Consider the following 15,339-nt stretch of genomic DNA (forward strand, 5'->3'; position numbering starts at 1 on the left):
ATTGAAATTCCATATATAGTTAGTTGCACAAACTATATATCGCGCACCCGCAATCCACTGCTGATGATGTCACATATTACATCATTCATGACATGGTCAGTGACATCACTGATGACATCACTGATCACATCTCAAATGACATCACTGATGATATCACTGATGACTACATCCAGTGACTGTATGTTTCTGTAAAGTTAAAATATGTCTTACATATTGAAGAATGAGTGGATGTATAAGTGTCTGGACGAAGGATTTAGTAGGTGCATGACTGACTGTATGAGTGAGTGATTAAATGTGTCTCACTGAGTGCATGGGTTAGTGACTAAACTGTCTTAATTTGTGCATCATTATTTCTGTTGTTCTGTAAACTGCTGCATGTGTTGATCAGTAGCTATATGAGTAACTATATGGGTTATTGATTGGTTGCCCAAGTATTTGTATGGGAGACTGAGTGTGTGTGTGGCAGGCTGGGAGGTGTGTGACTCTGTGCAGATCAATGTGTACTTGTATCAATGATTGTATAAGAGAGTAAGTATGTGTTAGTATATGTTTGAAAATGTTATGTGCTCTATGTTTAACTGTATAGATTAGAAAATGGAAGTGTGATTGATTCTTTACAGGACTGACTAGGTTTGTGAGTAACTCCATGGATGAGTGGCAGAGTGTGAGTGTCTGTATAGGTGTATGAGTGCATATGATAGTGTTGTAAAGATGAGTCATTGTATGTATGAATGATTGTATGGGTGAATGAGTGAATGTGTGTGTAGACGTAGGAATCAGTGAGTGCGTATGTAGTAACTAGTATTGGTGTGTCAATGGTTTCAAAAATTATACTCTGTATTTAACACTGGGTGTAACAGAGGTTATATTAAAGTGTGATGAGATGCATTGTATTGTCACATGAATGATATCATCAGTGATGTGATCATTGATGTCAAATGAGATGTCATCAGTGATGTCATCAGTGATGTCATTTGAGATGTGATCAGTGATGTCATCAGTGATGTCACTGACCATGTCATGAATGATGTAATATGTGACATCATCAGCAGTGGATTGCGGATGTGCGATATATAGTTAGTGCAACTAACTATATATGGAATTTCAATGGTTTTGTGTGAGTAAAATAAGGTTTTGTAAATGCTAATTCCTAACTATATATGGTCTATAACCTATGGTTTTTTCAGTGAATTTTCAAGGTTTTGTAAATGCTAATTCCTAACTATATTTGGTCTATAACCTATGGTTTTTTCAGTGAATTTCAATGGTTTTTTAATAGTAAATATCAAAAGCTTTAAAATGTATTCTTCTTTAAATCGAAAAATATATTTTATATGTTTTTAATAAGATTTTTTTATGTATTTTTTTTTATATATTTTTTTGTTTCGCTCCCGGTCCGCGAACTGGGTCGCTTCCCGTTAGCTCAATTTGCTGCCGCGACCCGGTCCCCGAACCGGTAAACGTTCCGTTTGCACAACTGCCGCGTTAGAAAACAACATGGTGACACGTCGCGTAATCGCGACGTATCGCGTTGTCGCGTAATGCGTCATATGACGCGTCGCGTTAGCGCACCCGGAAGTGCTCCGGTACGTGAAGCGAGGCGCGAAGCGCAGCTTCCCGGAAGCGATCCGGGACGCGGCGCGGAGCGCGTAACGTAAGCATAACAGGTCATGTGACTTGTTAATAACACTTTTAATTGGTTCATTTCACTTTTGGTTTCCTAATGATGTAAGGCTAGGTCATGTGACCTAAAAATAACACTTTTCATTGGTTCAGAACTATTTCTTTCCCCAAATTATGAAAACCCCTCCTTGTTTCCTCACTCTGACTTTCATCTTTGTGAGAGGAAGACCTTTTTTCATCACTTAGCAATAGCAAGTGTTGTAGCTTCAGCTGGTGCACCCCCACCACCACCACCTCCTAGGAAGAGAGGACCACCTCCTCAGGTTATGGTTCAGCAAGAGGAGGAAGAAGAGGAAGAAGAGGAAGAGGAAGAAGAGAGGCATTTTTTGGAAGAAGAGCCTAGGAGGTCCCGTGTCAAAGAGAATTGCATTTGGCAATTTTTTAAATATCCCCGAGGCCAAAAAAAAGTGTAGGCCCGGTATGTAACTTGCCTTATCTGCAAGAATGATCTGTCCAGAGGGACAGATAAAAAATATAGTTATGGCAATTATACGATGCATCGCCATATGGAGAGGTGGCACCCTATCAACTACAGTGCTGCGCAGGTACGTGACCTGCAGGATAACCCCCCTCCTGTGGCCAGAAGATAAAATGTAGAGGAAGTGACGGGACCAGAGGCGAGGGAGACGGTCCCAAATATACAGATGAGGTTCGGGACAGTCAAACAAGTGTGCGTGCGTTGCGGTCAGTTGATTTGCTGCAGAGAAAGTAGCATCAATTTAATCAACTTAGCAATTGACAATCATGATTGTCCAAAACGCCCCCGAAAATAAATTATCTTTTTTTTTTGTTGCTCCTGTTGAGCCCTTTACAATGAATCGTTTTCGTTTCCCCCCCAAAAAAACCAAATAAATATAAAACTGTTCAAAAAATACAAAAAAAGTAAAAAAATGTTCAGAAAAATATTTAAAAAAGTATAAAACAACAAAAATAATAAAAAAAAGTTCTTTTCAGAACTACCTCCCCTTTATAAAAAAATTGCTAGAATGTTTAGCACTCTGGCAACCTCTATTTCTTTTGGTTCGCTTCCCGGTTCGCTCGCCGGTACGCGAACCGAAAGCGAACCAAAAATTTTTTTTTTTTTAAAAAGAAGAGTAAGTATAAGGGAAGGAAACAGAGAGTAATGTTAAAAGAAAGACCGCTATAGGGAGTAACACAGATATACTGTTTAATAGATCTATTTACCGAAGAAAAGATGGAAGAGGGTATAATTGTGAAAAACAAAATAGATAAGGAAGTGAAAGAAAAAAAGGAGAGTAGAAGAATAATAAACAAGAGTTTCTTAGAGAATGTGAGTGAATGTTCAAAATAAGATTAAAACATGTGGAATAACAGAGAGAAAAAACAGAAAGCAGAAAAGAAGAAGTAACAGAAAAGGAATGATTGAAACAGCAAAGAAATGTAAATAACATAGGGGCATATTATCAACATAGGCGATAAAATTATCGCTGCTTTTATCAGCAGAAATCTGCTGCTAAAGCCGTTTTTGCGGCAGAAAACTGCCGCTAAAGCCACTTTTGCGGCAGTTTTCTGCCAATAAAAGCAGCGATAATTTTATTGCCTGTGTTGATAATATGCCCCTTAGTGTGCTTGAACTACAGGGAGAAAGCATAATGAACAAGTAGTGAAAGAGTGATCAGTCAGAGACAGTGAGAGTAATAGAGACGGAGTGAGTGAACAAGAGTGAGGAACTATGAGAACAGAGGGACTGAGAAAAGGAGTGGAAGGAGTAGAGTAAGTAAGTAATAGAGAAAGGAATGAGGGAAGTAGCAAAGGCAGGAAACTGAGGGTTAAAGAAATGAAGCAGTGGAACTAATAGAAGTTAAATGTGATAGAAATGTAACGAAAAGAGTAAAAAACATTTACCTTATAATTGTCGTTAACTTAGTCACTTGTTATTTTTATACTTTCAATCTGTGAAAGAAAGAACAAAAATTTGAAAAATATTAAAACATGTATTTAAAAATTAGAAAAGACAAGGGAAAAGATTGAAGGACAAACAGTTTTTCAACAACTTTGACACTTACAGAAGCCTCTTTCTCCATGCCCCCTACACAGTCCTAAATATATACATTTTAAACTAACAGTATCTTGTTGCAGATGAAGTGAGGCCTATCTTGCAACATGGTGCATCTTTTGCACTGCTGCTGTGTCACAAAAGTGACGCAACGGAGGCGCAAAAGAGGCGCACGGCCATCATAAATCTGCCCCTAACATTTTAAATGATTGTTTCAGGATGCCGATAAGGTGTGGCCTATCCAGAGATTTGTTTGAGGTGAGGTCTACTCAGAGTTACAGATTAAATTTAGGCTTGTTGAAGAGTACAGAGGAGATAATACATGTGCAAGCCTACCAACGAAGTGAGTCATGTGCACTGCACTCTTGAACAAAAGCCAGACCTCCTCTGTCTCCCTGGACAGGCCTAAACCTCATCTGCACAATGTGATTCGTAATGTTAAAAAACACAGGTGATGTAATTGAAAAACGTGTATTTTTTTTCCTCATTTCACAATCACATTACCTGTGTTTCCTTTGCTTAGATATCTCATTGTGCAGATGTAGTCCAGCATATGAAAGAGTACGCAGAAGTTCAGCACTGCATGCAACAACTTTGACACTTACTGAAGCCTCAGCTTCTCCATGCCCCCTACACAGTCCTAATTATATACATTTTAAACTGACGGTATCTTGTTGGAGATGAAGTGAGGCCTAACTTGCAACATGGTGCATCTTTTGCACTGCTGCTGCGTCACAAAAGTGATGGAACAGCGGCACAAAAGAGGCGCACGGCCATCATAAATCTGCCCCAAACATTTTAATTGATTGTTTCTAGATGCTGATAAGGTGTGGCCTATCCACAGATTTGTTTCAGGTGAGTCCTACTCAGGGTTACAGATGAAATTTAAGTTGTTGAAGAGTACAGAGGAGATAATACTTATGTAGGCCTACCAACGAAGTGAGTCATGTCCACTGCACTCTTGAACAAACGTCAGACCTCCTCTGTCTCCTGGAACAGGCCTAAACCTCATCTACACAATGTGATTCGTAATGTTAGGAAACACAGGTAATGTAATTGAAAAACTTGCAATTTTTTTTGCTCATTCCACAATCACATCACCTGTGTTTCCTTTGCTTAGGTATCTCATTGTGCAGATGTAGTCTATCATATGAAAGACTACGCAGAAGGTGAGCACTGTATGCAACAGCTTTGACACTTACAGAAGCCTCAGCTTCTCCATGCCTCCTACACAGTTCTAAATGTATATCATAAATACAAAAAGTACAGAATTAATTATACATGTTAAATGGTTTATTTTTGCTGTTCTCAGAATATATCAAATTTCACTAAAAACAGTGACTTGAAGGTATTCATCATATAACAGCGGGGAAAAAAAACACAATCAAAATGATTGTGTTTAAAAAACCCATATAACATAACCAATCAGAAATCAGAACTCCTCAAAAGTAACTTACTTTCCATGACGTCAAAGGATGTCCTATGAACAGCTTATACTCTGTTTTGCTGTTATTATTTTCAGCCCGCCACTTTCTGAAAGAAAAGCTCAATCGTTTTGACAAATATGTTACATACAATAAATGACTTCTCGCTCTCTATCACACTTCTCCTCAAGGCCAAATCGTGTAAGAGCCATTTATAAGTCTTGGAATTCTTCTAAGCAAATCCCGTCATTTTCTTTTTCTGCAACTTTCAGAAAGAAAATGTTCAAGATCACTTTCACAATCCTGTACTAGTAATATCTCACCCTTCTTGCTCACTCATGTTCCACATTTCCTATGACACTGATACTGCTTACTATGAAGCAGACTTACACTACCTCTATGACTACTACAATTATTTAATTCTCTACATCACTTTTAATCACAAAGCAATTTAAAACAGTACATAAAATTATATCAACTCCTAGAATCATTATAGGCCAGTTACCTACCCTAAATTCTTTCTTCTGAAAACAGAAAGTAAGAATATTTTTAAATAAAAAGGCAACATTGTTTCATAGTGAAATGTGAATTATTTCCGGAACATCAGCTTTTTTTACATTTTCAATAAGCTGTGTAATAAGCGGATGTTGTCAAAGGACCATCATGTCATATAATAGCTGCAGTTAGAAATGTTCTTCCTAAAATCAACGACTGTGTAGCCACAACATGTTTTGATTGGCTGCTTGAATTAGCTTATTAAAAGAAACAGTTTTTCTGAACTCATTCAAAGTGCAGTTATTTTTCCATGACGTCAAGTGTTATGGTAAGAACACCGTTTGCTTTGGGAAATACTCTGTTGTCCTTTAACTAATCTGTGCCCACCACTTTCTGTAAGAAAACCTTCTTATTTTTCAGGAACTACTTAAAACTCAAAAATAACTTTTCACTCTGTACTACACTTATCCTCAAGGCCAAATAGTGTAGGAGCCATTAGAACCTCGTGAAATTCCTCAGAGCAAATCCTGAGATTCTTTCCCTAAAATTTTGGTTGTAAAAACACCAGGTAAGAATTTTTAAGGTCAAAAGGCAATTTTTTTGTTAAAGTTAAAACAGAATCATTGCAGAATGACCAGCCGTGTCTAGACTTCAAATAAGCTGTGTAATGTCCTGATGTTGTTGAAGGACCGTCATGATATATAATTGCTGCAGTTACAAAAGTCCTTCCTGATATTGACAACTGCAAAGCCACAACATTTTTAATTAAAGTTGTCAATTTTGTTACATCAGGCCTACACCGTTGGAACATTAAAATGACATACTGGCCATATGTTCGTATAAATAATGTGGACAACATTTCAGACTTACATTGGCTACACTCCATGTTGTGATCGGCTGCTTTTACTAGCTTATTAAAGGACACTGATTTACTGTCTGGCAAAGTTAAATATATAAATCTTTCTGAGTCTACACTAGTAGTACTTGATACCCTACAGTTCTCGCAGTCATGCTGCCATTGATAAGAAAGGCCAAACAGGTGATCTACATCTACACCTTCATCTTGCAATACATCAAGCATATACATTAAAAACTCCTGACAATCTTGCTGAATATTTTGAGAGAATTGCGTTTGACCTGAACATTTGTCTAACAGATTTTGAATTTCAGACACACTTTCTATTTTTGTTCTATCAGTGCTACATTTCTCTAACACAGAATTCAACAAACTGCAAAATCTTTGATCCGAATTGACCACAATCTCTTCTTTTAAAGTTTCTAGAGAAAACAAAACATTAACCACTACATTAGCATAGCAGTTGACACCAGAACTGTTTTCAAATTGAAAACCAACAACATCTTCAACAGAATCCATTTTTTTTCTGCTTATAATTTCGGGTTCATCGACATTTCGTCTTTTTGCTACAACCTCCCTACTATTGGTCACATTTCTTCGTTTCCGGCCTACCACACGTGTCTCAAACAAAGGATATTGAGGCAAATGTGGCGCATACTCTCTTATTAACCTATTGTATTCCTTAACACAATCTAGATCCGCACAAATGTTTGTGACATCACAATCAATCAAGTACAATCCCGATAAAGTTCTGACTCGTGACAATGCCACATATGCCATACCTTCCTTGAACACAGAACTGCCAATATTCACCAATGCACTGTCTACACTTAAACCTTGTGATTTATGGATTGTCACCGCATATGCCAAGCAAACAGGAAACTGCTTACGGCGAACATATAAGTCTTTTACAAGCAAAAACCTAGCAGAGCAACGACCAATTAGCTTTACTTCCTCAATGCCATCAAATTTAATTTTTAAAAATTCAATTCCATCTCTATTTCTGTATTTCTCAAAATCAACAACATTACCCATTGATCCATTTACCAGACCTCTTTCAACATGTAAATTCCTTCTTAAAATTATACGGCAATTTAAGCACACATTCAGAGTCTTTTCAAAACCAGCAGTTTTAGATATAGTCTTCTCTAATGAATCCAATTTTGATTTCAAATTCTCAGACAAAATAATTGTTGCTCCCATATGCTCTACTCTGTCAATAGCTACCAGTTTCACAATCTCTTGGTTTTCTAAATGCAACATGTTGTTGAAGATGGCACATTCTGCAAGAGTTGGCATCAAACATATTCCAGATTTCTTCTCAGTAATTTTCCGAAAAATATTCTCAGGCACAACGTCTTCTTCTGGATACAAATTTGACAGTAATCGTGCATGTAAAGCTTCTTTCCCATGCTCGGTCACTTTTCCGATTCTAACATCTTGTAGAATATTCTTATAATCTTCATCCTTCGCTTGACGCATATTTTCACGCAGTTTAGCATAATTGAAGTTTAACCATATATTGACGTTGCCAATGCTCCCTAGGCACTTCCTGGTATCTTCATGCGTGAGCATTTTGAACACAGGTTGTCCTTTCACTGGTGTCAGCTGCAGAAGATCACCAAAAACAATGATGTGTTTGCCACCAAATAACACATCATACTCTGTTTTGAGAACTTCTTGCATTCTCAAATGCACAAAGGCAAGCATGACATTGGAAACCATGCTTACTTCGTCAATGATAAGAAGTTTCATTTTCCTCAAGACTCTTGAAACTTCACAACAAGCATCTCCAGATAACTTGTGGTATTGTAATTTGTTATCATGCTCCACTGGCAGCATCAGTAGACGATGCAAAGTAATACCTTTAATGTTATGTGCTGCCAGTCCAGTTGGAGCGGTGACAACACAAGACAGCGATGACTCAGTCCTTTTCTGCAAATAACATGAAATTGCTTTAATGAGGAAACTTTTTCCAGTTCCCGCTTCTCCACTCACGTACAGTCGGAAAGGCTTCAACGACGTACATGAGCACTCTTTCTTCTCATGACTTAATCCATGATCTATTTGGTTGGTAACTTCGTCATATATTTTCCTCTGCTCAACGTTGAGTTGTCTTTCCAAGTCTTCTAAGTTAACCGCATCCTCCTGAGCATGTGCCATGGCTCTTTCCACTTCAATCATGGCAGTGGCAGCTTCATTTTCGATAACTCTGTCCTCCTAGTGGATCCTGACTCAATGAAACAGAACTCTGACTGTCCTGAGAACTGTCTCTAGCAATCTTGGCTGCAATCGTTGCTTCCTGCTCGATTTCCGATTTCAACATTTCTAGATATTTGGGAAAAACAGGACATTCTATGGTCTCCTTGGCGGCATTGAAAGAGTCTTCGTAACAGAGGAAATCTCCAAGCAGTTCCTCTTCTGCACGCCAAGGCTTGAAAAGTTGCAAAAGTGCTAAATAGAAAAACTCTTTTCTTTCAGGAGATTCGCCACTCAATTTTCGATGGTTTACCAAGTGGCATTTTCTTTGCTTGACCAGACATCCCTCACTTCCAATTACAGCATACACTCCTTTATCAATATCGTCTTTGATGTTCCTCTTGAATATGTAATTTTGTAGAACCTCATACAGACAAACATTCTCGAGGTGACTGCTTCTATTTGGATAATATGTATCCAACATGTTGGTCTTCAAAATATCTGTACTGTTTGGCTCCTTTTCCGCCAAATACTCAATTTCCCGTACAGGTTTCAGAACTCGATTACGCGTTGCAGCAAGACCAAGACTCGCCCAAATGATACTCCTGGATTTGGCATAGAGACTTGCTGAAGACAACCGGTCAGAACATTCGTAAGCTCCGATTTCTCGATTCGACAACATCTTCAGACTGAAACTGTACAACTTCTTACTGAGGCTCTTTTCATGGGAAATGTCCTCCCACATATCCTTCAATTCTGTCTTTTCTTTTTTGGTGATGTAAGATGTCACATACCGAGCCACAGCCATACAGTTATCAGCCACAAACTGTATATCCATGTTAGCATTCCACATGGACAAAATCACTGGGTTGTAGTCATTGATGTACTTGGACTCTTCATTCCTTTTCAAATTGTAGGTATTTTTGGGTGATTTCTTCATCACATTATGTCGCAGCGAAGACATCAAACTGTTCACTCTTCCTTTAGAAATCACCGGTCGTGGAAAGGCGAAACGACATTTTGTGTAGAACTTGTCCTTGTTTCTGAATTTACGACGACAGTACTTTCCACAACGATGGCTTTGGAAGCGTAAAACTTGTTCTCTTAGGCTTTTGTCTTCCTTTGCCTTTGGAACAGCACATGTAGAATACTGTTCTATGAAACTCATCACTAAGTCATCCGGATCTGTTCCAAATTTGGGTGCATCTTTGATCCACAGCAGCATATCTATATGAGGAGCACCTCTTGCTTGGTACTCCTTTCTCCAGAAGAAATCCAACACCTCTCCAAGAGGTGGATTTTTCTTGTTCATGATGAAAGACATCATAGCTTCAAATATATGATTGAAGTACCTGCATACATTCACTGGATCCAAAGAGCACAGTTCTCCGGGTGTCTTGAATTTGATATTTTCAATGTTTCCATTTGCCTCTCGTAGAAATTCAAGTAAGTCTTCCCAGCCATACTTGGCACAGCTGAGAGTGAGGAACCATGTGGGAGTTCCTAAGTTCCTCAGCATACATTTTAAATCACCATGACCACGGTACCAGTACTCATTAGTACCACGCTGACACGCCATGAGATTAATCAGGTGAGAATCCAAAATACTGTCTTGCACATTGGCTCTATCCATAAAGTACCTTGCCGAGATATTTTGCATGTGTACACCACTTTTCAAGATGTGGTTCACTGCATATGACAGTCCAGACAGATCGCTTTCAAACAGTAGATGAAACAAATAGGGAATGCATTGACGAAACCTAGGATCTTCTGCATACAATCGTAAAGTCCGGTATTCAGAAGCAGGAATATGATCAGGTCGCTCATCATATCTTCCTCCTTGACCTGTTGGAAATAGCTGTGGGAAACACCGAGCTTCCAAACTTTCCTCCCAAACACTAATGGGACTTCCTTTGGCTTGTTTCATTTGAAACAACTCAATAGCATTCCCCATGACTTCCTTGGAATGCAAAGGATGAACACTATAATGTTCATATATTTCTTCATTTTTAGAGCTTTTTACTTTCTCAATTTGACCAGCACACAAATCACTATCCTCTTCTTCACTTACTTCCTCTTCTGCAACATATACATTCTTGTAGTACTTATTGTTTTTCTTCAAATACAATGTTGCCTTTTTGACTTTCCTAACATCCACTAAATCTTGCCAGATTTTCTTACTCTTTGTCGGAACCCCATTAACTAAGATAACCAGAGGTTGCTCTTCCACCTTCTCTACTCCAATTGTATTAATGTTTTTCTTCAAATCTAGAGGCAAATAAACAACTCTTCCCATTAATCCTCTCTGTAAATCTGATGGAGGCAATTTCCCTGTCTTTGGCTCCATTCGTACAATAGCCTGAAAGGGATGGATACTTTGAATCAAAATAGATTCATAAGTATTTAAATCCTTCAATTCAGAAGGAATCTCAACCAATTCCAGATTATTATGAACCGCTCTAGCAGGCATCCGGTTTTCATTTAATTTGTTACAACAATAAGTACACACACGTTGATCCGATCCCAAATCAAAACAATTTTCTACCATCAAGTATGTTGCAAAATCCTTCCATTCAATAATATTTTTCCTTTCACTTTTCGCATATAAATCCACTAACTTAGTCTGATTTTTATAATAAGTGCGTCGACAACACACACAAGTGAAATTAGGCCTCTCACTTGATTTCACCTGAAACGTGGCAATTTCTTTCTGAAAATTATCTGTACTGGAAACCTGTACACTATCTTCCACATTACCTTCTTCTTCTGGGTCAATTTCAACATTCTCCTCTTTACTTGCAAAGTAACAAAACTCAATTTCTTCACAAATATTCTTCACATCTACTTCAGAACCATGCAAAAGAGCAGTGCATAATTGTTTAAGCATAATTGCTGGACTCTTAGCATAATACAACATTCTAACTAATTTCCTCACTTTATTATGATGTACTGCTAGCATCCTGAAATGATGAAAAACACTCTGGCATACTCTCCTGGAAAGACAAGCCAGTGAATGACCATGCAAACCTGTCACTTCTCTCACTCTGCAAGGATCTAATTCTTGCAACAACTTCATTTTCTGTTTTAAACTTTTCTTATTAAATGTCCGTACAAAATCACAAAGCAAATTGATGGAATCCTGTCGCACACTGCAAATACTACTACACTTCCAGGTATACACTGGTCCCTTAGGACGTCTTCCTAAAACCTCATTACCTAACACCTCTTCTGCCTCTGTTGTCACAAGTTTTTCTTTTTCAACTGGACAACCATCTTTCACCTCATAAGCTCGACCACTGGTGTCAACTGCATGCACCAAATCATTATCCTGGAAATAACTCTCCTCATTAAAAAATGCCTCACAACTTGAACTATGCATCCATTCTCCTGAAAATACTTCACAAAAATTACTACGATTAACTGTTCTCTTCCATCTACTATTTGATTTGAAATCATAAATTGCCTTGTTTAGTTTCCTAATTCTATTGATTATCAAAATAAATAACTTTCGCTTAATTTCGAATGCCTCATCAATAATTTTCTCAATATTTTTTTTTCTTTTATAAAAAGCCACTTTATGTTGACCTTTCTTAATATTTTTTAACTAATTGCCAATTATCCTGTTGCGGAACATTCGTCTACGAATGTCCATAAACGGATTTTTCCTTCTACTACCATGCACAGAGTTATCTCCTGCTCTAGCAGTAACATTTTTGATTGGCCTTTCCTTTCCGTTTAAATTGGCTCTCTTTTTCTGGACTAAAACATGTTCTGTAGTAATATTTTTTTTTCTGAAAATATTTCTTAGGAATGATTTCGTTCTCTTACCCGGAGCTTTCTTGGTGACTTGACGAGTTTTTATTGTAGAGGACTGCTGCAAGCATGTACTAAGCTGCTGTCTTTGACGTTTTGTAGCCTTTCTTGTTCTCTCTTTAGATGGCATTTTGTAGTTTTGAAATGATCTGCAGTTGAATCTGTGGTAAAATATAATAAAAAATGTTATTAACCACTATTACCAAACAGTAAATCAATAACAGTCGTCAAAAAATTAACACACTACTTGTCAATTTTACATACAATAATTTTTAGTGCAATGGCAAATTTAGTACTCAAAAATAGTAGCAAAGAAATAGAATGCTTCTACATTTGACCTTTGCTCTTTTATATGTGAATCTGAACTAATTTTCATCAGCATATTTCCCTATTTTATTAAAGACACTTCACACAAGCTGTTTTTGAAGATGTGTTTAATTTTAAATGAAACGGTAAACATGGTTACTTTTCATTTCCAGTAACTTTTAAAAATAACTGTTTACAGTTCCATAGGCTCGAGCAGGTCAGCTTCCCACCCTATGTCATACAATTCTGACAAATCGGCACCCTCATCATGTTCTTCATCATCCTCAGGATTTAAATCATCCAAGGGATCTACTTCCACTGATGTTTCAATCACAATTTCAATGATAATATCGAGATCAACAGATTGCTCATTATCACTCATGCTTGATGTTGTCGTTATCTTTAAAGAAAGAGAACAACAATGAGATGTTGCAGAGTAAGAGACAAATCTCAGAGACTATAATTGTAAAGTTGTTTAACAAGAGTAACATTTTGCAGATATTATTTAACCATGTCCAGCGATGCTGAGGAGGTGAGGCCTATGTCCAATTTTTCAGTGAACAGGACTCATCTCTTCTTAACCTTGGATAAGGCTCACCAACACTGTGTCCCCTGCTAATACTTAAATTTAAAGGAGCAGATTTATGTTAACCGGCGCATCCCCAGGGATACACCAGTTAACGTGCGCCACTGCTCTGCCACCCATGATGTGCCGCATTTACAATGCAGAGCACCATTGAGCAAAAACAGCACAGATGCGTCACGCATCTGTTCCACAAAAACGGCGCATTGCAGGAATCACGTCGTAAGCGCGACATATCTACTGCAATGCACAGGAGAAAGCCACACATTGCATGGTGCATCACTCCTTATGCCTGTTTCAAACAGGCGTAAGGATTTGATTCAGCAATGCCATAAATATAACTCAGTGAAATCTTCTTAATTTTACTGTGTTAGTTTTACAGGGCTTTCATGCAAATGACTGCCCACCCTACAACAAAACGCTCACATGAAATCTGACGAGGTTTCATGTGGCACAGGACTTTACAGCATGACACATCTGCCTAGATGCATCAAGTTGTAAATATGTCGCAACATAGCAAATCTTTTGCACCGCCGCTGCGTCACAAAAGTGACGCACAGCGGGGCAAAAGAGGCACACGGCTATCATAAATCTGTCCCTAACATTTTAAATGATTGATTCAGGATGACGATAAGGTGTGGCGTATCCAGAGGTTTGTTTGAGGTGAGGCCTACTCAGGGTTGCAGATTAAATTTAAGCTTGTTGAAGAGTACAGAGGAGATAATACATGTGCAGGCCTACCAATGAAGTGAATCATGTCCACTGCACTCTTGAACAAAGGTCAGACCTCTTCTGTGTCCGTGAACAGACCTAAACCTCATCTGCACAATGTGATTCATAATGTTAGGAAACACAGGTGATGTAATTGAAAAATGTGGAATTTCTTTTCCTCATTTCACAATCACATCACCTGTGTTTCCTTTGCTTAGGTATCTCATTGTGCAGATGGAGTCTAGCATATCAAAGAGTACGCAGAAGTTGAGCACTGTATGCAACAATTTTGACATTTACAGAAGATTCAGCTTCTCCATGCCCCCTACACAGTCCTAAATGTTTACAGTTTAAACTGACGGTATCTTGTTGGAGATTAAGTAAGGCCTATCTTGCAACATAGTGCATCTTTTGCATCACTGCTGCATCACAAAAGTGATGCAACAGCGGCACAAAAGAGGCGCACGGCCATTATAAATCTGCCCCTAACATTTTAAATGATTGATTCAGGATGACGATAAGGTGTGGACTATCCAGAGGTTTGTTTGAGGTGAGGCCTACTCAGGGTTGCAGATGAAATTTAGGCTTGTTGAAGAGTACAGAGGAGATAATACATGTGCAGGCCTACCAATGAAGTGAATCATGTCCACTGCACTCTTGAACAAAGGTCAGACCTCTTCTGTGTCCGTGAACAGACCTAAACTTCATCTGCACAATGTGATTCGTAATGTTAGGAAACACAGGTGATGTAATTGAAAAATGTGGAATTTCTTTTCCTCATTTCACAATCACATCACCTGTGTTTCCTTTGCTTAGGTATCTCATTGTGCAGATGGAGTCTAGCATATCAAAGAGTACGCAGAAGTTGAGCACTGTATGCAACAATTTTGACATTTACAGAAGATTCAGCTTCTCCATGCCCCCTACACAGTCCTAAATGTTTACAGTTTAAACTGACGGTATCTTGTTGGAGATGAAGTGAGGCCTATCTTGCAACATGGTGCATCTTTTGCATCACTGCTGCATCACAAAAGTGACGCAACAGCGGCGCAAAAGAGTTGCACAGCCATCATAAATCTGCCCCTAACATTTTAAATGATTGATTCAGGATGACGATAAGGTGTGGCCTATCCAGAGGTTTGTTTGAGGTGAGGCCTACTCAGTGTTGCAGATGAAATTTAGGCTTGTTGAAGAGTACAGAGGAGATAATACATGTGCAGGCCTACCAAAGAAGTGAGTCATGTCCACTGCA

This window comes from Lissotriton helveticus, chromosome 7, assembly GCF_964261635.1.
Source record: "Lissotriton helveticus chromosome 7, aLisHel1.1, whole genome shotgun sequence".
Taxonomy (NCBI): Eukaryota; Metazoa; Chordata; class Amphibia; order Caudata; family Salamandridae; genus Lissotriton; species Lissotriton helveticus.